Source organism: Pan troglodytes, chromosome 2 (genome assembly GCF_028858775.2).
Source record: "Pan troglodytes isolate AG18354 chromosome 2, NHGRI_mPanTro3-v2.0_pri, whole genome shotgun sequence".
Lineage (NCBI taxonomy): Eukaryota > Metazoa > Chordata > Mammalia > Primates > Hominidae > Pan > Pan troglodytes.
The window spans coordinates 136,451,977-136,478,402 of NC_086015.1; the positions used below are offsets into that span (position 1 = coordinate 136,451,977).

Below are 26,426 nucleotides of genomic sequence, written 5' to 3' on the forward strand. Positions count from 1 at the left end.
CTGTGGGTATATACCCAGTAACAGGATTGCTAGGTCAAATGGTATTTCTGGTTCTAGATCCTTGAGGGATCGCCACACTGTCTTCCAAATGGTTGAATTAATTGACACTCCCACCAATGGTTTAAAAGCGTTCCTATTTTTCCACATCCTCTCCAGCATCTGTTCTTTCCTGACTTTTTAATGATCGCCATTCTAACTGGTATGATATGATATCTCATTGTGGTTTTGATTTGCATTTCTCAAATGACCAGTGATGATGAACTTTTTCTCGTACGTTTGTTGGCTATATAAATGTCTTCTTTTGAGAAGTTTCTGTTCATATCCTTTGCCTACTTTTTGATGGGGTTGTTTTTATTTCCTTATAAATTTGTTTAATTCCTTGTAGACTCTGGAGCCCTTTGTCAGATGGATAGATTGCAAAAATTTTCTCCCATTCTGTAGGTTGCCTGTTCACTCTGATGATAGTTTCTTTTGCTGTGCAGAAGATCTTTAGTTTAATTAGGCCCCATTTGTCAATTTTGGCTTATGTCGCCATTGCTTTTGTTGTTTTAGTCACAAAGTCTTTGCCCATGCCTATGTCCTGAATGGTATTGCCTAGGTTTTCTTCTAGGTTTTTATTGTTTTAGGTCTAAAACTGAAGTCTTTAATTCATCTTGAGTTAATTTTTGTATACGGTGTAAGGAAGGGGTCCAGGTTCAGTTTTCTGCATATGGCTAGCTAGTTTTCGCAACACCATTTATTAAATAGGGAATTCTTTCCCTATTGCTTGTTTTTGTCAGGTTTGTCAAAGATCAGATGGTTGTAGATGTGTGGTATTATTTCTGAGGCCTCTGTTCTGTTCCATTGGTCTATATATCTGTTTTGGTACTAGTACCATGCTATTTTGGTTACTGTAGCCTTGTAGTATAGTTTGAAGTCAGGTAGCATGATGCCTCCAGCTTTGTTCTTTTTGCTTAGGATTGTCTTGGCAATGTGGGCTCTTTTTTGGTTCCATATGAAATTTAAATTAGTTTTTCTAATTCTGTGAAGAAAGTCAATGGTAGCTTGATGGGGATATCATTGAATCTATAAATTACTTTTGGCAGTATGGCCATTTTCATGATATTGATTCTTCCTATCCATGAGCATGGAATGTTTTTCCATTTGTTTGTGTCTGCTCTCATTTCGTTGAGCAGTGGTTTGTAGTTCTCCTTGAAGAGGTCCTTCACATCCCTTGTAAGTTGTATTCCTAGGTATTTTATTCTCTTTGTAGCAATTCTGAATGGCAGTTCACTCATGATTTGGCTTTTTGTTTGTCTATTTTTGGTGTATAGGAATGCTTGTGATTTTTGCACGTTGATTTTGTATCCTGAGACTTTGCTGAAGTTGCTTATCAGCTTAAGGAGATTTTGGGCTGAGACGATGGGGTTTTCTAAATAGACAGTCATATCATCTGCAAACAGAGAGAGTTTGACTTCCTTTCTTCCTATTTGAATACCCTTTATTTCTTTCTCTTGCCTGATTTCCCTGGCCAGAACTTCGAATACTATGTTGAACAGGAGTGGTGAGAGAGGGCATCCTTGTCTTTGTGCCGGTTTTCAAAAGGAATGCCTCCAGCTTTGGCCCATTCTGTATGATATTGGCTGTGGGTTTGTCATAAATAGCTCTTACTATTTTGAGATACGTTCCATTAATTCCTAGTTTATTGAGAGTTTTTAGCGTGAATGCGTGTTGAATTTTTGTCACAGGCCTTTTCTGCATCTATTGAGATAATCATGTGGTTTTTGTCATTGGTTCTGTTTATGTGATGGAGTACGTTTATTGATTTGCATATGTTGAACCAGCCTTGCATCCCCGGGATGAAGCCGACTTGATCATGGTGGATAAGCTATTTGATATGCTGCTTGATTAGGTTTGCCAGTATTTTATTGAGGATTTTCGCGTTGACCTTCATCAGGGATATTGGCCTGAAATGTTCTTTTTTTGTTGTGTCCCTGCCAGGTTTTGGTAGCAGGATGATGTTGGCCTCATAAAATGAGTTCAGGAGGAGTCCCTCTTTGTCCATTGTTTGTAATAGTTTCAGAAGGAGTGGAAGCAGCTTTTCTTTATACCTCTGGTAAAATTCAGCTGTGACTCCATCTGGTCATTGGCTTTTTTGGTTGGTAGGCTATTAATTACTACCTCAGTTTCAGATCTTGTTATTGATCTATTGGGAGATTTGATTTCTTCCTGGTTTAGTTTTGGGAGGGTGTATGTGGCCAGGAATGTATCCATTCCTTCTAGATTTTCTAGTTTATTTGTGTAGAGGTGTTTATAGTATTCTCTGATGGTAGTGTGTATTTCTGTGGGATCAGTGGTGACTGATCCTCTCTATCATTTTTTATTGTACCTATTTGATTATTCTCTCTTTTCTTTTTTATTAGCCTGGCTAGCAGTCTAGCTATTTTGTTAACCTTTAAAAAAAAATAGCTCCTGGATTCATTGTTTTTTTTTTTTTTGAAGGGTTTTTCATGTTTCTATCTCCTTCAGTTCTGCTGTGATCTTAGTTATTTCTTGTCTTCTGCTAGCTTTTGGATTTGTTTGCTATTGCTTCTCTAGTTCTTTTAATTGTGATGATAGGGTGTCAACTTTAGAGCGTCCCTGCTTTCTCCTGTGGGCATTTAATGCTATAAATTTTCCTGTAAACACTGCTTTAGCTGTGTCCCAGAGATTCGGGTACATTGTGTCTTTGTTCTCATTGGTTTCAAAGAATTTATTTATTTCTAACTTAAATTTGTTATTTACCCAGTAGTCATTCAGGAGCAGGTTGTTCAGTTTCTGTGTAGTTGTGTGGTTTTGAATGACTTTCTTAATACTGAGTTCTAATTTGATTGCACTGTGGTTTGAAAGACTACTTGTTATGATTTCCATTCTTTTACATTTGCTGAGGAGTGTTTTACTTCCAGTTATGTGGTCAATTTTAGAATAAGTGTGATTTGGTCCTGAGAAGACTGTATATTCTGTTGATTTGGGGTGGAGAGTTCTGTAGATGTCTGTTAGGTCCACTTGGTCCAGAGCTGAGTTTAAGTCCTGAATATCCTTGTTAATTTTCTGTCTCATTGATCTGTCTAATATTCACAATGGGGTGTTAAAGTCTCCCGCTATTATTTTGTGGGAGTCTAAGTCTCTTTGTAGGTCTCTAAGAACTTACTTTATGAATCTGGGTGCTCCTGTATTGGGTGCATATATATTTAGGATAGTTAGCTCTTCTTGTTGCATTGATCCCTTTACCATTATGTAATGCCCTTTTTTTTGTCTTTTTTGATCTTTGTTGGTTTAAAGTCTGTTTATCAGAGACTAGGATTGCAACCCCTGCTGCTTTTTTTTTTTTCTTTCCATTTGTTTGGTAAATCTTCCTCCATCCCTTTATTTTAAGCCTATGTGCGTCTTTGCACATGAGATGGGTCTCCTGAATACAGCACACCAGTGGTCGTGACTCTATCCAATTTGCCAGTCTGTGTCTTTTAATTGGGGCATTTAGCTGGTTTACATTTAAGGTTAATATTGTTATGGGTGAATCTGATCCTGCCATTATGGTGCTAGCTGGTTATTTTGCCCATTAGTTGATGCAGTTTCTTTGTGGAGTGGATGGTCTTTATAATTTGGTATGTTTTTGCAGTGGCTGGTACTGGTTTTTCCTTTCCATATTTAGTGCTTCCTTCAGGAGCTCTTGTAAGGCAGGCCTGGTGGTGACAAAATCTCTCAGTATTTGCTTGTCTGTAAAGGATTTTATTTCTCCTTTGCTTCTGAAGCTTAGTTTGGCTGGATATGAAATTCTGGGTTGAAAATTCTTTAAGAATGTTGAATATTGATCCCCACTCTCTTCTGGCTTGTAGGGTTTCTGCTGAAAGATTGCTGCTCGTCTGATGCACTTCCCTTTGTGGGTAACCCGACCTTTCTTTCTGGCTGCCCTTCACATTTTTTCATTCTTTTCAACCTTGGTGAATCTGATGACTGTATGTCTTGGGGTTGCTCTTCTCGAGGAGTATCTTTGTGGTGCTCTCTGTATTTCCTGAATTTGAATGTTGGCCTGTCTTGCTAGATTGGGGAAGTTCTCCTGAATAATATCCTGAAGAGTGTTTTCCAACTTGGTTCCATTCTCCCCATCACTTTCAGGTACACCAATCAAATATAGGTTGGTGTTTTCACATAGTCCCATATTTCTTAGAGGCTTTGTTCATTCCTTTTCATTCTTTTTTCTTTAATCTTGTCTTCACAGTTTATTTCATTAAGTTGATCCTCAATCCCTGATATCCTTTCTGCTGCCTGATCAATTCAGCTGTTGATACTTCTGTATGCATCACGAAGTTCTCATGCTGTGTTTTTCAGCTCCATCAGGTCATTTATGTTCTTCTCTAAACTGGTTATTCCAGTTAACAATTCCTCTAACCTTTTATCAAGGTTCTTAGCTTCTTTGCATTGGGTTAGAACATGCTCCTTTAGCTCGGAGGAGTTTGTTATTACCCACCTTCTGAAGCCTACTTCTGTCAATTTGTCAAACTCGTTCTCCATCCAGTTTTGTTCCCTTGCTGGCGAGGAGTTGTGATCCTTTGGAGGAGAAGAGGTGTTCTGGTTTTTGGAATTTTCAGCCTTTTTGGGCAGGTTTTTCCTCATCTTTGTGGATTTATCTACCTTTGGTCTTCGATGTTGGTGACCTATGGATGGGATTGTTGTGTCGACATCCTTTTTGTTGATGTTGATGCTATTCCTTTCTGTTTGTTAGTTTTCCTTCTAAGAGTCAGGCCCCTCTGCTGCAGGACCATTGGAGTTTGCTGGAGGTCCACTCCAGATCCTGTTTGCCTGGGTATCACCAGCAGAGGCTGCAGAATAGCAAAGATTGCTGCCTGTTCCTTCCTCTGGAAGCTTCGTCCCAGAGGGGCACCCACCAGATGCCAGCTGAAGCTCTCCTGTATGAGGTGTCTGTCGACCCCTGCTGTGAAGTGTCTCCTAGTCAGGAGGCACAAGTGTCAGGGACCCATTTGAGGAGGCAGTCTGTCCTTTAGCAGATCTTGAGCGCTGTGCTGGGAGATCCACTGCTCCCTTCAGAGCTGGCATGTAGGAACATTTAAGTCTGCTGAAGCTGCGCCCACAGCCGGCCCTTCCCCCAGGTGCTGTGTCCCAGGGAGATGGGAATTTTATCTGTAAGTTCCTGACTGGATCTTCTGCCTTTCTTTCAGACATGCCCTGCCTAGAGAGGAGGAATCTAGGGAGGCAGTCTGGCTACAGAGGGTTTGCGGAGCTGTGGTGGGGCTCTGCCCAGTTTGAACTTCCCAGTGGCTTTGTTTACAATGTGAGGGGAAAAACCCGCCTACTCAAGCCTCAGGGCCCTGGTGTTGCGAAGACCATGGGAAAAGCATAGTATCTGCATTGGAATGCACCGTTCCTCAGGGTACAGTCCCTCAAGGCTTCCCTTAGCTATGGGAGGGAGTTCCCTGACTCCTTGCACTTCCCAGGTGAGGTGACGCCCCACCCTGCTTCTGCTTGCCTTCCATGGGCTGAACCCACTTTCTAACCAGTCCCAGTGAGGTGAGCCAGGTACTTTAGTTGGAAATGCAGAAGTCACTCGCCTTCTGCGTTGATCTCACTGGGAGCTGCAGACCAGAGCTGTTCCTGTTTGGCCATCTTGCCACCCCTCCCCTGGACCTCTGATTTGAGCTGATTTGTCAGGCGAAGTGGCTTACGTGTTTGATTTACCTGTAAGTATTGGCTATCATCATAAAGTTTTTTAGGTTCTGGATGAGAGGTTTATTTGAAAGTAGTTGTTCCAGGACTTAATTGTTTAAATCAATTCTGACTGCCTTTGTTTAGAATTTTAATTCAGTGAAAGGTCTAGTTCTTAATGATTATATGTAACCACAACAGAGACAAGAAATTCATTGCAATTAAATTGTTGGTTTTCCTCACACAAAGCTCATGTTTTAATGCTCCCCTCCATATGGGGGTCAATCATATAGCATCAACATTAATAGCCTAATAAGTCTAATAATGAAGATGTGTAGCATGTTAAAATTAGCCATTAGAATTCAAACATACCACACTCAATGCATGCAACAAGATCCACAAATGCCAACACTACCCATCTGTTTGAACTAATGAGCTGTAAACATTTCCCCCACTGGTGAACTAATAAATTATAGCATGTTACAATTGAAAGGGACCTTGGAGATAGATCTTTCTGTTCCAGCTACCTCTTTCTTCATTTTGTTGGTCCTATATAGAGGTATATTATTTATCCAAGGTCACAGTTGTACAGTAAAACCCTGCCATGGCATAATAGGCCTAGAAATTCCTGTGTGTAAAGCAGGGGTTCCCAAACGTTAGTATACATCCTGGAGAGCTTGTTGAAGCACAAATTACTGGGCCCCACCCTTAGAGTTTCTGATTCAGTGGGTCTGAGGTAGAACCTGATCATTTTCATTTCTAACAAGCTCCTGGGTGCTGCTTGTGGTCTGAGGACCAAACTTTGAGAACCACTTGTGTAGACCACGTGGTAACATTACTGTGAAGTTGAAATGGAATGATGAAAGCCAGCCTACATAATTAGCCAGCCTTGAGTTCTGAGGATCTAGCTGCAGGAGCCAGATCTATCCAGGTGTAAACTTGGGTTTGCCACCATCTAGTGTTAGTCATCTAAAGCTGTGTAAACATTGATGGGGATGATTCTGTTTTTTTTTTTTTTTTTGAGACGGAGTCTCGCTCTGTCGCCCAGGCTGGAGTGCAGTGGCGCGATCTCGGCTCACTGCAAGCTCCGCCTCCTGGGTTCACGCCATTCTCCTGCCTCAGCCTCCCGAGTAGCTGGGACTACAGGCGCCCGCTACCACGCCCGGCTAATTTTTTGTATTTTTAGTAGAGACGGGGTTTCACAGTGTTAGCCAGGATGGTCTCGATCTCCTGACCTCGTGATCCGCCCGCCTCGGCCTCCCAAAGTGCTGGGATTACAGGCGTGAGCCACCGCGCCCAGCCAATGGGGATGATTCTGGATCCTGTAGCTGGCTGGGGCTTCCAGCTATCCCATGGTTAGTAGGCATTTATTTCTTCTATTGATTTGGGAAGATTGTGCTTTGGGGACCCAGCTCCCATCTTGCTGATTTCCAACTACCACCAGCTACTTCCCTGTCAGTCTTGTCCTCTCCTGAATATATTCTCCCCTCCTCCAGAAGACAAGAAGATTGGCCCAACTCTTTCAGAAGCTGGAGAACCAGTCACATTACATCCAAAACTGTATTGGGGAAGGATTTTACAGCAGCCAGTGGTAGATCTCCTGTTGTTTAATGTACTCATTCTCAAACTCCTGCCTCACTGTCTTACCTCTGTGCCTTTGCGTTTTCCATCACTCTTAACCTTCAAGGTTTAGCTGAATTTCCACCTCCTTCAGAAACCTTGTCTTGCTACTCTAGAAGATAACAATTTTTCTTTTAAAGAGAAAATAGGGCATGATTCTGGTACTTTTGCATTCCAGACTTTGTGTGGATGTTCATGTCATTTTATTCTCAAAACTGTCTTGCAGTATAGACGTTGTACCCATTTTATTGATAGTAATGCTGAGACTCAAGAAGGGTAAGGCTTTTAAGAGACAGGGTCTCGCAGTTGCCCAGGCTGAAGTGCAGTGGCACAATCATAGCTCACTGAAACTTCAAACTAGCTCAAGGAATCCTGCTGCCCCAGCCCCTTCTAAGTAGCTCTGACTATAGACACAGGCCACCACACCTGGCTAATTTTTTTTTTTTTTTTTTAAGGAATGGGGTTTTGCTATTTTGCCAAGCTGGTCTCAACTCCGGCCTCAAGCAGCCTTCCTGCCTTGGCCTTCCAAAGACCTGGGATTATAGGTATGAGCCACCATGCCTGCCCCGTTTTCTAATTTGTTAGAATATAATTCTCTATGATATACCTTGTCTAATACAAGTGCATTAGACAAATACATAGGCAAAGCTGTCTATAGAGTGATTTTTGACAAGATAGTCTCTCTCCATGCCAAGCTGCAAGCTCTTAAAGATGGGGAGCATGTCTCATTTGTTTTTATTCTCAGCCCCAGCCCCTCCTATTAGCACAGTGCATGTTAAGTTGTGCCACTCAGTATTTTCCAAAATGGATCTCCTGGCTTACTGCTGTGTGTACTGCATCTTCCTGCCCCGCCTCTCTGTGTAGTTGGCTATGGTCCCCAGCGGGGAAGGAGGTTTCTTTGGTGTAGTCTCTCCTCCATTGCCCCCACTCAGAATTTGCAGCCTCAACTGTTTTCTCTCAGTCTATCTTCTCTATGAATGCCATCTTCAGGAAAAGGAGCACTTTTCCACCCTGAGAATGAATGATTTAGAGAGGAGGGTGGTTTCAGCTTCATGCCAAGCTCATAGTCTGGGGGTGGCTTCCCACACCCTCTTCACTTCCCTGAACCTCATCTCTCTCCTTTTCAGTCACTATCTCCTTATTCTTCAAGACATCCCTATGAATCAAGCAGTAGGGACAAGTGAGAGGCTTATCAGAGTCAGAGATTGGGTGAAAGATCACCAAAAGCTCATGTTGCTTAAAACTTGAATTGCATTAAAGGCATTGGATCCAAATGTTTAAGAAACACTGACTCACTCCTTTGCTGTTTTGAATATAACTTGCAAATGTGGTTTCATTTATCATCCCACTTCCTCCATCTCTTGTAAAACTGTCACTTTCAGGGAAGAGAATAAGTGGGCCTGGCCTCACTGTGGCTCTAGTACTCTCTGAGGATGGAGTAAGGATTCCTGGTTCTCAACCCAACTATACAGTAGAATCACTTGGAAGCTTCCTACATTCCTTCAGGGAGTCTGATTTCCTTAATCTGGGATGTAGCATGGCATAAGCATTGCTGTGTTCCTCCATTGTTCTAGTGTTCAGTCATTGTTCTAGTGTTCACTCAGCATTAAGAACTGCTAGATTAGGTTTTTGGATTCCAGGATTTGCTGATCATAATAGCCATATTGGGAGCCTTTTAAAATTTCTCCATCCCATAACCTGGGAGTCAGAATTCCTAAGGGAAAGACCTAGGGATATATGTTTGAAGTAGATTCTGGCCATCAGCTAGTTTGGGAAATTACCAATCTTGGTACTTTCAGATATTTCTTCTAGCCTTCCAGTCATCAAAGCAAGGTAGAATTATCAACATAATGATATAAAGCTATTGTATTATTTTATGCATGCTTCCTGGAGCAAGACAAAGATAAAACTCATTCAAAATGTTGGGAATATCATGAACTTCACTGTGGGACTAAGCATTCCTGCACAAGTCCAAACAGTGAACTTAATTCATACTCTTCAGATGATAGCTGTGTCTGTTTAATATTGGCCCAACCTACTCTTGCTCACGTATTTTCCATTTCACTATAATTTTTATTCCAGCTGTATATTCAACAGACTGCCTGCCAACCCTGTGGAACCACTTGACATAAATGATGTATTTTGAAAGATTAAACCAGAAACACGTATTAAAACCATCTTTATACTAGCTTAAGACTTAAAGAAGTTTTTATGTGGATTCAAGTGGAATGAGAGGAACTAAGAAAGGGGAATGAGGCCCCAGAAAAGCAAATTTGAGGTTAAAGGTCAAAATTAAAATTAACTAATTTTTAATCAACATGCCACTTGGTAGCAAAAAATTAAAATTTATTAATGACTATAATATTATGAATAATTTCACATGCTGAAGTGTATTGCCTCTTCAAAGCATGCCTCTTGGGTTTAAATGTTCTTTTCACATGTAAAACGTTCTGGTAAGAACTGTGCCTACTTTCTATGACCTTACCTCCCTTTCTACTGTAAAAACATCAGCACATCTTTCAGGAAAATTGACTGCTGCCCAAAGGAAATACACATAATTTTTAGGTCCCTGAATTCAATTTCTGAAGATGTTTATCAGGCATTGCAAAAGAAAAAAGAAAAATGAATGAGTTTGCTGTGTACAAGAAATAATCTTTTTCATAAGCAGTGCAGTCAAAATGATAGAACATGCTCCTTTAGTATTTGGCATCTCTACAATATCATTTAATTCCCTGACCTCAATATTCAGTCTTTAACACCAAAACCATAAAAAGGGAAGTATGATACGTATTCTTCACCCTGCACAAGCAACTTCCTATCTCCTCAAAGGAGATAAATGATCCTAATTCACTGTAATCTAATCACTAAATCACACAGAAGAAGGAGGTTCTGTGTCATTCTAATAAGCCTCAAACTCCTGGTACTATTTTTACCCCATTGCTGACCTCGGTGGCTGTGGAGAGCAGAACACCCTCCCTCAACAAATGCAAATAGACTCCAGCAGTCTTTCTTGAGGAGCACTCAAGCAATTACTTCTGAGTCCTCAAGTAGAATTCACATTAATTGATTCCCTTTTGTAGGCTTTTCCTTAGCAGGAGATTAACAGTTTTTCTCTTTTGTTTGGAATTCTGCATCTTGGTGGAACTGACAACCTCCTTTATTTTATTTTATTTTATTTTTTAGAAAGGGAAATATGAAAGAGAAGAGCAGAAAGGAGCTCTATTACAGGTGGGATTTTTTCCCCGTTGAAAATATCGTGAGTGATAGCCTAGACTCCAGGCTGGCTGGAGGACTTGCAGAATGCAGGGAGGGATCTGCTCTGCCTCCTGCCTCAGTATAAATCCCTCCAGGGACAGGCACTCTGCTCCTCAGTTTTCTAGAAAAGTGCCCATGTACCTTTCTGAATTATGAAAGCCTCTCTAAATCAGGAATTACACAGTCCTCTTTCATCTGGCTTGTAGTCTTGGCCTACATGAATTAATTGTCAGCATTTTAAAATAGGGAAATTCCATCTAAATATCCAGATTTCTGACTTTTCTTAAAAACTTAGGAGAAAATTTTTGAGAGAATTTTCTGTTTTCTTAAGAAAAACAAGAGAAAAGATCTCTTTGGTGTGAGTCAAAAAACCACTATTCCCATTTGCTTTCTAGTTCATTATACTCCCTGTAATCTCACAGAACTGCCACAAAGTGACAGTTATTGTAATTGTACCCACACTGTTGATCATAAGTTCAGAGGACAGTGAAATATTTCTTGTACAAAGTATAAAAATTTAAAAGATAGACTAGGACTAGCACAGATTTCAAGGAAAATGAGAGAGAACGGCCAGGCATGGTGTCTCATGCCTGTAATCCCAGTACTTTGGGAGGCCAAGGCAGGTGGATCACCTGAGGTCAGTAGTTCAAGACCAGCTTGGGCAACATGGCGAAACCTGTTTCTGCTAAAAATACAAAAATCAGTCAGATGTTGTGGTACATGCCTGGAATCCCAGCTATTCGGGAGGCTGAGGCATGAGAATGGCTTGAACTTGGGCGGTGGAGGTTGCAGTAGGGCCGAAATTGCACCACTGCACTCCAGCCTGAGTGACAGAGGGAGACTCTGTCTCAAAAAAAAAAAAAAGAAAAAAAAGAGAGAAAGAAAATGAGAGAGAACAACTGTTTCTTTATGGAAGTGAAGGATATTCCTGCGTTTAATATGCAAAGCATCTGTATCAAAAGAATTTAACTAAAAATGACATTATAACCCAAACCCAGCCCTGTGGACACATGCATTCATGTGTGACTTATGCTATAAGTAAGCCTGAGAGACATTCATATTTGCCTTCCTGAAGTAACCTGTTGCTCATGGAACAAGATGCTCAGGCCCTGAGATAACATGATGAATATTCATTCCTTCTGTTTTCCCAGTTCTGTCTATTGCAAATAACCAAAAGCAGCATGTCTGTACACCGTTATTAGCTCAGGAGAAAGGGAGAGACATGATGTGCAAGACACATGGTAGGTGTTTTAGTACATTTAATTCCCTAGGAGTGCTCTAATTAGGTATCAGCCCCATTTAGAAATGAGAAAGTTGAGGCTCCAGAGAAATTAAGTAACTTACCCAAGGTCACAGAGCAAAGCTACTAAGTGGCAGGCCTGCCATTGTGCTTGCACTACTCATTGAAATGCTTTCCCTGAATTACTACTTAGCACAATGACTTTAGTTTTTATTGTGGGTTGATAAGGAGTAGCCAAACAAGAGTATTCTGTTCATATTCTATAAAACTGCTATTGAGGATGCTAATGTTTGTCAAAAGATCTGTCTAATGATCTTTTCTTTGCAGTGAGTGACAGATGAGGTTTGTGTTTCTGAACAAAATAAAAAATGTACTTCTGTTTATGTAGCCAGAAACAAATGATACTAGCTATCCTTTTTGCCTTCATTTCCAGGAAGCTCCAAGGGAAATGTATTGTCCCATTCCGTCTTATGGTAAAATTAATCCTCCCTTTTGCCACATTGTTTTGGACTTTTCTTTCTGGAGTCATTATTGTGCTTTGGTTTGTTATTAATTCTGTTATTCAAGTTGCATCTAGTTGTAAGCTTCCTCAGATTCCTTTTAAAGAAGGCAGAAGTATAACTTATAAATAAGACCCTTAAAATTCAATTTATACCCCTAAGAGTAATTAATAAATCCAATTTTAATATGACACTAGATTTAACAGAAGGGGCTATTTGGGGAATGGCCCAAAAGCCTCTGGGTCATTTCTGGCTTCGGGGAATCACAATTAACAGAGACAACTCTCTCAAATTGAGCTCTGGCCCAGTTTGTCTTGCATTCTGCTACTGGGCGATAGTTGCTAACTTGCACAGAGAACTTACTGTGTACCTGGCCCTGGGCCAAGTGCTTGACATGCCTTGTCTCCATCTTTGCAGCAAGTATATCTAGTACCATTCTTACCCCTATTACAGGAAATTCAAGGATCAGAGCTCAAGAAACTAGTTTACAGGCACATAGATAATAGGTTTGATCTTGAGCAAAGACCTTGACTTCTTGGTGTCCATGTCCCCACCTGTAAAGCAGGCATATGCTCCTTTCTCAATCTCCTCACAAATCTGTGATGTTAGTCACTTCTGTCCTCCCCGCCCCCACTGCAAGGAACTAGATCCAAAGGAAGGGTTATATTCTATATCTCAACCTTCCTAGTCTTTTATTTTCCCTGAGGGTTCTCTAAGGCACGTTGGCCACCAACTTAATCAAATCTTCTCTTTTCCTAGGGAGACGGAAATCTCATGTTCTGTCTTTTCTAAGCTCTACTATTGGCCTAGGTTGTTGGTTATCATCACGCTTTGTCTCACAAAATATTTTAAATCTCAATTCAACTACAGTCAATTCTTGTTATTCATGGTAGTTACGTTATATAACCGGCATCCCCCAACCCCTGGGCCACAGACTGGTACCAGTCCATGGCCTGTTAGGAACCAGGATGCATTAGCAGGAGGTGAGCTGCAGGTGAGGGAGCATTACCAGCTGAGTTCCACCTCCTGTCAGATCAGTGGTGGCATTACATTCTCATAGGAGCAGGAACCCTATTGTGAACTGTGTGTGTGAGGGATCTAGGTTGCATGTTCCTTATAAGAATCTAATGCCAGATGATCTGAGGTGGGACAGTTTCATCCCAAAACCATGTCCCCCACCCCAGGTCTGTAGAAAAATTGTCTTTCTCGAAACTGGTCCCTGGTGCCAAAAAGGTTGGGGGCTGCTATTGTATATAGTCGCCATGAATGTTGAATTATCTAATTTGGAACCATTTCTCATAAGAGAAATAGAAGGTTAGTTTCCTTTGAGCCTCTCACAAACTTTTATCAACTGATCAGTATGTACCCTTCTTTTATGTGTTTCTGATTAAAGACACCTTATTTAGTATATATTGTTGATTCACTAACATTGAGCTTATGGCCAACAGCACTGTAACTTATGCCTGAATGAAGCTCATCTACAGCATTTTCTGTAAAAGCTACATCACAACTTACTGTGCTTAGAAACACTAAACAGCATCTCAGCACTTTGCTTGCAAGCCATATTTAATAGTAAAATCACCAACACAAAAGCATAAAAATGTAAAAAAAAAAAAAAAAAAAAAAAAAGCACTAAATAGTCCATGGAGAGGACATTTGTTTCCAGTAAAGAGCTGAAACAAGAAAGACGGAGCATCACCTTGTTCATCTTAAGCTGGGAATGTATGCGTTGATTGACTGAAATTTTTTGCCACTCTATGCGTGTCCACTAATGACCATGAAAGCATTGCAAGTATTTATTTTGGGATTACAAAGAAATTTTAGGGATATTAACCCCTTGCCTGTTATAAGTTGAAGAGTTTTTGTTTTTTTCATTTTTACTTTTGCTTTGTATTTTTACTGAATTTATATGTATAATAAAGTTTATCAGTCTTTTTCCTTATTGCTTTAGATTTTGAGTCAGAATTAGCAAAGCTTCTGTACTCACAAATAATAGTAGAATATACCTGTATTTTTTTTCCTAGTACTTTTATGCTTTTTTACATTTAAATATCTGATCGATTTGGAATTTAAGTTGCGGTATGGTGTTTGGAATGAGTATAGTTTTACCATTTTCCATATTGCTCAACCAGTATCTCAACATTTGTTAAATGCTTATATTTTCCCCAACTGATTTGATATGCTGCCTTTATCAATCCTAAATTTTCATATATCATTGGGCCTACTCGTGTGCCAATATCAAATGCTTTATAGAGGCTTTAGAGTATGTTTTAGTATCTGATAAGGCCAGCAGTTGCCCCCACACCACCTTGTTTTTTTTTCCCCAGAGATTTCCCGGCTGTTCCTCCTTACTTGCTCTTCATGTACTTGTCATTTCAAGTCAATATGCATATCAGATATCAGAGCTTTTCATTTGGCTCTTTATGGCTATTTTCTGACACCATAGACATTTTTAATTAGAACATTTTTAGTGTTCTATGAAATTGAGAAGTATTCCTTCTGACTCAGTGCAAGTGATATATGACTGTCCCACTTAAGCTTGAGAAGCAGGGTTCTATTAGGCTCACTCTCCTTAAGTAAGGTATGGTCCAGGTTACTCATATCCCTGTGTTTCTCTTGTGCTAATAATCAGTGAAGTCCCCACCTGTGCGACTATGTCATATGTGTGGTCAAATGCTTTCCCTTGCATATTTTTTATGGTGAGAACACTTAAAATCTACTCTTAGTGATTTCCAAGAATACAATATGTTATTAACTATTGTCACCATGTTGTACAATAAATCTTTTGAATTTATTTCTCCTAACTGAAACTTTGTATCCTTCAAATAACGTCTCCCCAACTCCCTCTCCCCAAGCCCTTGGTAACCACCGTTCTACTCTGCTTCTATTAGTTCAACTTTTTTAGATTAAACGTATAAGTGAGATCGTATGGTAGTTGTTTTTCTGTGCTGGGCTTATTTCACTTACTATCTTCCGAGTTTATCCATGTTACAAATGACAGGAATTGCTTCTTTTTAAATGCTGAATGGTATTCCATTGTGTGTACATATATACCACAATTTCTTTAACCATTCATCTGTTGACAGATACTTAGGTTGATTTCATATCTTGACTGTTGTGAATATTGCTACAGTGAACATGGACGTGCATATCTCTGCATACTGATTTCATTTTCCTTGAATATATACCCAGTAGTGGGATTGATGGATTATGTGGTAGTTTTAGTTTTTATTTTTTCAGGAACCTCGCTACTGTATTCCATAATAGTTGTACTAATTTACCTTCCGATCAACAGTGTGCAAGAGTTCCCTTTTCTTCACATCTTTGCCAAAATTTATCTTGGATCTTTTTGGTAATAGCCATTCTGACAGATGTGAGTTGATGTCTCATTGTGGTTTTGATTTGTATCTCTCTGTTGTTAGTGTACAGTGATGTTGAGCATTTTTTCATGAACCTCTGGACCATGGGTATGTCCTCTTTTGAGAAATGTCTATTCAGTTTTTTTGCTCATTTTTTAATCTGGTTGTTTTCTTACTATTGAGTTGAGTTCTTTATATATTTTGTATATTAATCCTTTATCATATGCACAGTTTTCAAATACATTTTCCCATTCCATAGATTGTCTCATAACTCTGTTGTTTCTTTTGCTGTATAAAAGCTTGTTTGTTTGATGTAATCTGATTTGTTTATTTTTGCTTTTGTTGCTTGTGCTTTGGGGTCATATCCAAAAAATCATTGACCAAACCAATGTCATGGAGATTTTCCCATATGTCTTCTTCTAGTAGTAGATTTACAGTTTCAGTCTTATATTTATGTCTTTAATCTATTTGGAATTGAGTTTTATATATTGGTGACATAGTAGTCTAATTTCATTATTTCTGCATGTTGATATTCAATTTTCCCAATGCCATTTATTGAAGAGATTGTCCTTTCCCTATTAATGTGTTCTTGGCATCTTTGTCAAAAATCAATTGGCCATAAATGCACGGATTTATTTCTGGGCTCTCTGTTCTGTTTCATAGGTCTGTTTTTATGTCAATACCAAACAGTTTTGATTACTATAGTTTTGTGGTGTATTTTGAAGTCAGGTAGTGTGATGCCTCCATATTTGTTCTTTTTGCTCAAGATTACTTTGGCTATTTGGAGTCTTTGTGGTTCATTACCAATTTCAAGATTGTTTTCTCTCTTTCTGTAAAAAATGTCATTGGAATTTTGATAGGAATTGCATTGAATCTGTATATTTCTTTAGTTAGTATGGACATTTTAACATTAATTTTTCCAATCCATGAACATAGGATGTCTTTCCATTTATTTATGTCTTCAATTTCTTTCATTAATAGTTTGTAGTTTTCTGTGTACAGGTCTTCCATCTTCTTGGTTCAATTTATTTCTAAGTTTTTTTTATAACTATTGCAAATGGGATTGTTTTATTGCTCTCTTTAGATACTTTGTTGTTAGTGTATAGACATGCAACTAATTATGTGTGTTTGTTTCTTGTATTCTGCAACTTTACTGGATTTGTCAGTTTTAACAGTGTTTTGGTGGATTCTTTAAGGTTTCCTATGTATAATATTATGTCATCTGCAGACAGAGACATTTAATTTTTTTCTTTCCAGTTTGGATGCCTTTTATTTCTTTCTCTTGCCTAACTGCTTTGGCTAGGACTCTAGTACTATATTGAATAGAAGTGACAGTAATGGCTTCTTTGTCTTGTTCCTGATCTTAAAGGAAAAGCTTTCAATTTTACATTGTTGCATATGTTAGCTGTGGGTTTGTCATATATGGCCTTTGTTGCATTGAGTTACTTTTATTGTATACTTAATTTATTGAGAGTTTTTATTATCATGTTAGGATGTCGAATTTTTTCAAATGGTTTGACTTTTGAAATGATAATGTGATTTTTGTTCTTCATTCTTTAATTAGTAGACTTGAGTATGTTGAAGCATCCTTGCATCTCTGGGATAAATTTCACTTAATCTTGGTGAATAATCCTTTTGATGTGCTGTTGAACTTTGTTTGCAAGCATTTTGTTGAGGATTTTTGTGTCCTATATTCATCAGGGATGCTGACCTATAATTTTCTTTTCCTGTAGTATCCCTGTCTGGCTTGGGAATCAGGGTAAGGCTAGCCTTCTAAAAATGAGTTGTAATTCTTCCCTCTTCTTAAGTTTTTTTTGAAAGAGTTTGAGAAGGATTGGTATTAGTTCTTCTTTAAATGTTTGGTAGAGTTAAGTAGTTAAGTCATCAGGCCCTGGGCTTTTCTCTAATGGGAGACTTTTAATTACTGATTCAATTTCCTTACTTGTTACTGGTCTGTTCAGAATTTCTATTTCTTCATGATTCGCTCTTAGTAGGTTGTATGTCTCTAGAAGTTTATCCATTTCTTCTAGATTATTCAATTTGTTGGCATATAATTGTCCACAGTAGTCTGTTATGATCCTTTGTATTTCTGTAGTATTCATTGTAATGTCTTTTCTTTCATTTCTAACTTTGAGTATTCTCTTTTCTTAGTCTAGCTAAAAGTTTATTGATTACCACCTCTCAGTTTCATTAATCTTTTCTATTGTTTATATGGTCTCTCTGTCATTTATTTATGCTTTGGCCTTTATTATTTCCTTCCTTCTAACTTTGGGCTTAATTTGTTCTTTTATTTCTATTTTGTTGATGTATGATGTTAGTTTATTTATTTGAAATATTCTTTTTTGATGTAGGCTTTTATTGCTGTAAATTTTCCTCTTAGAACTGCTTTTGTTTTGCATCCTTCAAGCTTTGGTGTAGTATGTGCTTATTTTCATTTGTCTCAAGATAATTTTTATTCTTCCATTTAATTTATTCTTTGGTTGCTTAGGGGCATGTTGTTTAATTTCTAAGTGTTTGTGAATTTTCTGAAATTCCTCCTGTTATTGACTTTTAGTATTATACTATTGTGGTTGGAAAATATATTTCATGTGATTTAGACCTTCTTAAACTTAAGACTTGTGTTATATATAGTCTATCCTGGAAAATGTTTTATGTGTGCTTGAGAAGAATGTGTATTCTGCTGCTCTTAGGTGGAATGTTCTATATATGTCTGTACCATTTGCTCTAAAATGTAGTTTAAGTCAATGTTTCTTTCTTAATCTTCTGTCTGCATATCCATCCTTTGTTGAAAGTGGAGCCTTGAAGTCCCCTGCTATTATTAAGAGTCTATCCTTTCAGATCTATTAATATTTTTTATGTATGTAGGTGCTCCAATGTTGGATGCATATGTATTTATAATTGTTATATCCTCTTGATGAATTGAAACTTTCATCCTTATATAATGATGTTTTTTGTTTCTTCGGTTTTTTTTTTTTTTTTTTTTTACGGTTTTTGACTAAAAGTCTTTTTTATCCGATAAAAGTATAGTTACCCTGCTCTCTTTTTATTTCTGTTTGCATGGATTATTTTTCCATCCCTTCACTTTCATTTTGTATGTGTCCTTAAAGGTGAAATGAGTCTCTTGTAGGCAGTATATATTTGAGTCTTTTTTATTATTATTCATCCAGTCATTTTTTTTTTAAGAGATGAAGTCTCACTGCGTTGACCAGGCTGGAGTGCAGCAGCATGATCATAGCTTATTGTAGTCTCAAACTCCTGGGCTCAAGTGATCCTCCTGCCTCAGCCTCCTGACTAGCTAGGACTACAGGTGTGCACCACCATGCCCAGCTTATGTTTCTTGATTTGATAATGTAATCCATTTATAATCAAGGTAATTATTGATAAGGACTTTTTAGAAGGAGTTTATTCATTTATTCTACGTTATTCCACTTTTGAATAAAAAATATTCAAATAAATACATTTGAATAAATTTACGTATTTATTTACCTTTACTCTCACACTACTCAACACTTCTGACACCAAATGTGTGAGGGTATTTCCCTACACATGAAGCAGTTCTCCCATGGACACCAGCTGAGTATCCTATAATTCAATTTTTAATTCTGACAGTAGCTACCTGGAGGTAGGATCGGATCCTACAGGTTAAGGGCTCAGTCCCACAAGACTGCTCCCTATTTTAGATGTCAATCAGAAGTAGTAGGTTGTCACCTATACTTCTGACCAACTGGCTGTAAATTGGGACCACCACTACCCTCTCCTTGGGTTTGATTAACTTGCTAGAGTGGCTCATAGAGCTCAGAAAGCGCTTTACTTACATGTACCAGTTTATTAATAAATGAAATAATAAAGGATACAGGTGAACAGCCAGATAAAGACATAAATAGTGTAAAGTCTAGAAGAGTCCCAAGCATAGGAGCTTCTGTCCCTGTGGAGTTGGGGTATACCACCCTCTCAGCATATGGAAGTGTTTACCAACCAGTAAGCTCTCTAAACCCTGTAGTTCTTGGAGTTTTATGAAGGCTTCATCACATAGGCATGATTGATTAATTAACTCAATTTGTAGCTCCTCTCTTCTCTCTGGAGAATGTAGGATGGGGCTGAAAGCTGCAAGCTATATTCATGGCTTGATTTTTCTGGTGACCAGCCCCCACCCAGGAGCCCACCAAGAATTGCCTCATTAGAAAAAAAGATGCTCCTATCACTGAGGAATTCCAAGGGATTTAGGAACTCTGTGTTGAATGCTCCTATCACTCAGGAAATAACAAAGGTCATAGGGGCTTTGTGTCAGGAACTGGTGCCAAGACCAAATATTAGAACAAAAGATTCTCCTGGCACTCCTATCACTCAGTAAATTATAAGGAGTTTTGTGCAATGACTAGGAGAAGGGTCTAATACATATTTCTTATTATTTTACAGACTTACTACTGTCACTTTGTTAATTGTTTCATGGTTGTTTTGTAGATCCTTTGATCCTTTCTTCCTCTCTTGCTGCCTTCCTTTGTGATCAGGTGTCTTCCTCTAGTGGCATACATTGATTCCTTTTTTTTTTTTTTTTTTTTTTTTTCACTTTTGTGGCTCCACTATAGTATTTTGCTTTGTGTTTACCATGAGGCTTACATAAAGCAACTTATGAAAGCCTTTTTTCAAGCTGATAACAACTTAACTTTGATTGCAAAATAAACCTTTACAATTTTACTCCACTTCTCTATATTTTAAATTTTTGATGTTACAGTTTACATCTTTTATATTGTGTATCCTTCAACAAATTACCATAGCTCTTATTATTTTAATAGTTTTATATTTTAACCTCCATACTAAAGATAAAGGTGATTTACATACCACCATTATAGTATTAGAGTATTCTGAATTTGACTATGCACTTATTTTTACCAGTAAGTTTTATGCTTTCATATGTTTTCTTGTATTAATTAGTGTTCTTTTAGCTCAGAGAACTCCCTTTAGCAGTTCTTGTAAGACACGCCTGGTGGTGATGAACTCCTTCAGCTTTTGTTTGCCTGGAAAAGTCTTTATCTCTTCTTTATTTCAGAAGGACAGCTTTGCTGGTTTCAGGGGTTTTTTTGGCAATTTTTTTTCCTTCAATACTTTGAATATATCATCCCACTCTCTCTTCACCTATAAGGTTTCTGCTGAGAAACTGCAGCCTTTTTAGAACTCCATTTTATGTTATTTGCTTCTTTTCTCTTGCTGCTTTCAGGACCCAACAGTTCAATTATAATATATCATCTGTCTTGTTTCAATTGAATCTTATTGGAAGCCTTTGACCTTCCTGTACCTGGATATTTATGTCTTTTCCCAGATTTGAAAACTTTTCTATTATTTATTTTTAAACTTTGTGTTCCTTTGTCTTTTTCTTAACCCTCCTATAATTCAAATATTTGCTCTTTTGTTGTTGCTCCACCAATCCCATAAGCTCTCTTCATTCCTTTTTATTATTTTTTTCTCCTCTGACTATATATTTTCAAATAACTTGTCTTCAAGTTCACAAATTTTTCTTCTGCTTGACCATTTCTGTTGTTGATGCCTTCTATTGCATTTTTCATTTCTTTCATTGTATTATACTTTTCAGCTCCAGAATTGTCTACTTTGTTTTCTTGTTTTTAAATAATTTCAATTTCTATTAAATTTCTCATTTTGGTCATTTATTATTCTCCTGATTTTGTTGAATTGTTTCTCTGCACTTAACTTCCTTCATACAATTATTTGTACTTTTTTTTTTCTCACTCTGTCACCCAGGCTGGAGCATGATTATGGCTCACTACAGCTTGAACTTCCCAGACGCAAGCAATCCTTCTACCTCAGCCTCTCAAGGAGCTGGGACCATAGGCACACATCACCATGCCCAGCTAATTTTTAAATTTTTTTTGTAGAAATGGGGTCTTGCCTTGTTGCCCAGGCTGGTTATACAATTATTTGAATTCTTTGTTAGGCAGTTTATAAGTCTCTATTTCTTTAGGGTTGGTCACTGGTGCATAATTTTATTCTTTGGTGGTGTCATGTTTCTTTGATTGTTCTTCATCCTTGTTGCCATGTGTTGGTGTCTGTGTGTTTGAAGAAATAGGGACTTATTCCAGTATTTGCAGACTTGCTTTGTTTGGGAAAGCCCTTTTTCAGTCAACCTGTCCAGAGATTCTGAGCAGGTCATCTGATGTTGTCCATTAGCAGGCATGCTGTTGGAGTCTTCGGGCAGCCTGGCTTCATATCTCGGTCAGCAGGTGGTCAGCCTGGTACCCGAGTGTTTGGAATTGAACCTGGAGCTTAAAACTACTGTAGTAGACCTGTTACTGGGTCTGTAGGCATGGGCCTGGAGCATGGGTTGCAAGGGTGGGTTGTTTTTCCTTTATGCAGTGCTTTTGGATGTAACTCTGTACTTTCTTAGGATTTCATCCCCCAAATTGTTATCCTCATAAATTATTCTCTGAGGGACCAGACTGATGTGATTAATATTTTCTATTATATGGTTGAAAGAGGCTTTTGATGGAATCTAATTGTGGCTTGCCATCTATCCAAAGCAGTGCAATTGACCCAAGAGATTCAGCTGAGAAACCATCATTAGAATAGTAAGTTAGTTCAGTAAGGTCACAAAATGAATGTCAGTCATTTTTATATAGAGGCAATTAGGAAATATAATGGAAACAGAAATTCTATCACTGTGAAAAAATAAATATAAAATGTCTAAAAGCTATAAAACTTGACAGGACTGTAGAACTTAAAGAAAAACACTGAAACTCTACAAGAAGACCTAATTAAGATTAATTTTTAATAAATAGCCAAATGGTGCTTCTAGTTGGGATAGCCCTGTGTAACCCAGTTGATCCCAAATCTCCTAGATTTATAGGCTCAGTTGTTTTTGATAACTGAATAAGGTGAACCTGTTCCATGTATTATGGGAAGTCTGTCACTTTTTCAAAAATCTTTAAGAATTTCCAGAGACTATTGAAGGGCTTATAATCCCCTTGATCAATATATTAAACCACAACTGTTTCTTTGTTCTCTTGTTATTGATCATTTATTTATTCATTCATTCATTGTTTATTTACTAAGCATTTATTGAATGCCTACCACATTCTAAACGCTCCATAGATACCCGCTAACCATTGCTGTGGCTCCTAAGGCTGCTGCCTCTGACTGCTTGTGGGTCGCCCTTGACTTGAAACATGGTCTCTTCTCTTTCATTGCCCCTGTCAAGCATCACTAATACAAGGCTGTTTTGTGTCAGACTTTTACTGAGGTTTTGACAATACTGGTTGTGGATGAGCATTGTGGAAAAGGAACACAAATGTAGCATATTGATACAGTTTGGCTGTGTTCCCACCCAAATCTCATCTTAAATTGTAGCTCCTATAATTCCCACATGTTGTGGGAAGGGGGACTCAGTGGAAGATAATTGAATCATGGGGGTGGTTTTCCCTATACTGTTCTCATGGTAGTGAATAAGTGTCACGAGATCCGATGGTTTTAAAAGGGGAAATCCCTTTTGCTTGGCTCTTTTCTCTCTTGCCCGCTGCCATGTAAGATGTGCTTTTTGCCTTCCACCATGATTGTGAGTCCTCCCCAGCCGTGTGGAACGTGAGTCCATTAAACGTCTTTTTCTTTATAAATTACCCAGTCTTGGGTATGTCTTTATCAGCAGCATGAAAGCAGACTAATACATATATAGTGTATATGTGCATAAAACAAGAAGCAATGAAAAATTAAATATTAGACATCTTAACATTCATGGGGCATCTCCTGTGGGGAATTTCTCACTTTATCCTTCATCCTTAGGTCTCACCTGCTACCATCTTTTGGAGTTGCCTCTCCTGTCTCAATATTTCTTGTGTATCGTCTCCTCAGCCTCTCTAATTTCTAGACCCTTTAACTCCTTTTTCCTAGCCATAGCCTCTGGAAACTCAAACCTTCTAATTTTTTTTTTTTTTTTTTTTTTTGAGTTGGAGTCCTGCTCTGCCGCCTAGGCTGGAGTGCAATGGCGTGCAATCTTGGCTCACTGCAATCTCCACTTCCTGGGTTCAAGCAATTCTCCTGCCTCAGCCTCCTGAGTAGCTGGGACTACAGGTGCGTGCCACCATGCCCGGCTAATTTTTTGTATTTTTAGTAGAGAGAGGGTTTCATCATGTTAGCCAGGATGGTCTCGATCTCCTGACCTCGTGATCCACCCACCTTTGCCTCCCAAAGTGCAGGGATTACAGGCATAAGCCACCACGCCCAGCCCCTAATTAATTTTTGTGTAATGTAGAGCACTTTAGCTATCTTTCTTTTTCTTCCTCATACAGATCACACTGGTGGTGGGGGACGAATTTGCCTAGCCAAAAAAGTCATTGAGCTGTTGTACCCCTCTCCCCCAAAGAAGAGCACTTCCCAGCCCCTGAAAGGAATTCTTCTCATTTCCAGAGCAATACGTTTTGGAATACTTATGTTCTTCCTCACCCTAGCTGTATTTTGATGAGATCAAGTCAGTCTCTCCCAAATTAATAAAGCAAATAGAAGGTAATTCTGACTATAATCCCAATGTACCTTTTCTGGATTTTAATAAAGTGATCTTAAAGTCAATTTTGGAGGGGGGTTAAAAAAAAGCAATCTCAAGTAACAAGTCTTTTTAAAAAGAGTAATAATATAGAACTCACTATACAAGTGGTTGAATTTAAACACTTGTTGTTCTAGTTGAAGAATGAGCAAACAGAAAAATATAAAACTTAATACAAAGTCCAGAAACAGATTGTTGATGAAAAAACCAAACTCCATAAAATATTTGAAGAGATTTCTTCTGAGCCAAATGTGAGGACCAAGACCTGCGACACAGTCTCAGGAGGTCCTTAGAACATGTGCCCAAGGTGGTTGGGTTACAACCTCGTTTTATAAGTTTTATAAGACATCAATCAATACATGTGAGGTATACATTGTTTTGGTCTAGAAAGGTGAGACAACTCAAAGCAAGGGCTTACAGGTCATAGGTGTATTCAAAGATTTTCTGGTTGGCAGTTTGTTGAAGGAGTTATTAATATTATTTGAAGACCTGGAATCAATAGAAAGGAGTGTCTGGGTTAAGATAATCAGTGGTGGAAACCAAGATTCTCATTATGCACATAAAATGGCTGCCCTTAGAGGTAATAGATTGCAAATGTTTCCTGTTCAGTCATTTAAAAGGTGCTAGACTCTCAGCTAATCTTTCCAGGATCAGAAAAAGACCTGGAAAGGCAAGGGAATTCTCTGCAGTATGTAAATTTCCTCTACAAGAGATAGCTTTGCAGGACTATTTAAAATATGTCAAAGAAATATATTTTTGGGTAAAATACTTTGATATTTTTCAGGGCCTGCTATCTGTCATGTGATGCTAAACTAGAGTCAGGTTGGAATTTGGTATCTTGTTACTACAAACAATCTGTTCTGTGAGTTCTAAGATCACTGTTTTAATGTTAATGCTGGTCCGTTTTGCTTCAAATCCAAAGGGAAGAAAGTATAATAAGGCATGTCTGGCCCCCACTTCCCATCATGGCCTGAGCTAGTTTTTCAGGTTTCTTTGGAATTCCCTTGGCTAAGAGGAGGGAGCCATTCAGTCAGTTGGGGTGCTTAGAATTTTATTTTTGGTTTATAATATCTAAGAATAGGAAAATATTTAGAATATAATAAATGAAATTAAAAATACTGGAAGTGTATTAGTTTGTTTTCACACTACTAATAAAGACATACCCGAGACTGGGAAATTTACAAAAGAAAGAGGTTTAATGGACTTACAGTTCCACATGGCTGGGGAGGCCTCACAATCATGGTGGGAGGCAAGGGAGGAGCAAGTCACATCTTATGTGGATGGTGGCAGGCAAAGAGAGAGAGCTTGTGCAGGGAAACTCCCATTTTTAAAACCATCAGATCTTGTGAGATTTATTCACTATCATGAGAACAGCATGGGAAAGACCCACCCCTATGATTCAATTACCTGCCACCAGGTCCTTCCCACAACATGTGGGAATTCAAGATGAGATTTGGGTGGGGACATGGCCAAACTATATCAGGAAGAAAATATGGGCAAGTATTTATATAATCTTGGACTAAGGAAGGCCTTTCTAACCATGGTAGAGTGTCTGTGAGGTAGGTAGAATTCTTATTAAAAAAAACACTTGAAAACCTAGAATGTTATATAACATTGATGAGCCTTAAAAACATTATGCTGAGGCCAGGCATAGTGGCTCACACCTGTAATCCCAGCACTTTGGGAGGCTGAGATGGGCAGATCATGAGGTCAGGAGATCAAGACCATCCTGGCCAACATGGTGAAACCCTGTCTCTACTAAAAATACAAATATTAGCTGGATGTGGTGGTGTGTGCCTATAATGCCAGCTTCTTGGGAGGCTGAGGCACGAGAATCACTTGAACCCAAGTGGTGGAGGTTGCAGTGAGCTGAGATCGCGCCACTACACTCCAGCCTGGCGACAGAGTGAGACGTCGTCTCAAAAAAAAACATAAAATAAAATGAAAACATTATGCTGAGTGGAAGAGCCAGACACATATGATTCTGTTTATATAAAATGTCCAGAATAGCCAAATCCATAGAGACAATAGATTAATGGTTGCCAAAAGAGGGGAAATTGGGGAGTGACTTATAGTAAACATGGTGATTTCATTTTTGAGTGATGAAAACATTCTGGAATTAGGTAGTGGTGATGGTTGGACAACTTTTGAATATATTCCCAATCACTGAATTGTATACCTTAAAGGCTGAATTTTATATATGAGTTATATCTCAGTAAAAAAAAAAAAAA

At 38.5% G+C, this 26,426-nt stretch overlaps 1 protein-coding gene across 13 annotated transcripts in view; it reads left to right on the top strand.

Annotated features, from left to right (window-relative positions):
• Positions 1–26,426, top strand: part of TMEM108 (transmembrane protein 108) — a 362,632-nt gene that overhangs the window by 167,196 nt on the left and 169,010 nt on the right. For 3 of the 13 annotated variants that reach the window (XM_054681034.2, XM_054681033.2, XM_054681036.2), the window contains one exon: positions 7,755–7,844. The exons of 9 other annotated variants lie outside the window; for them this stretch is intronic. The gene's annotated coding sequence lies outside the window, so the exon portion shown is untranslated. Of the gene's footprint in view, positions 1–7,754; positions 7,845–23,944; positions 24,159–26,426 lie in introns of those variants that run through there. One more of the 13 variants, XM_016941953.4, reaches the window with a different exon arrangement.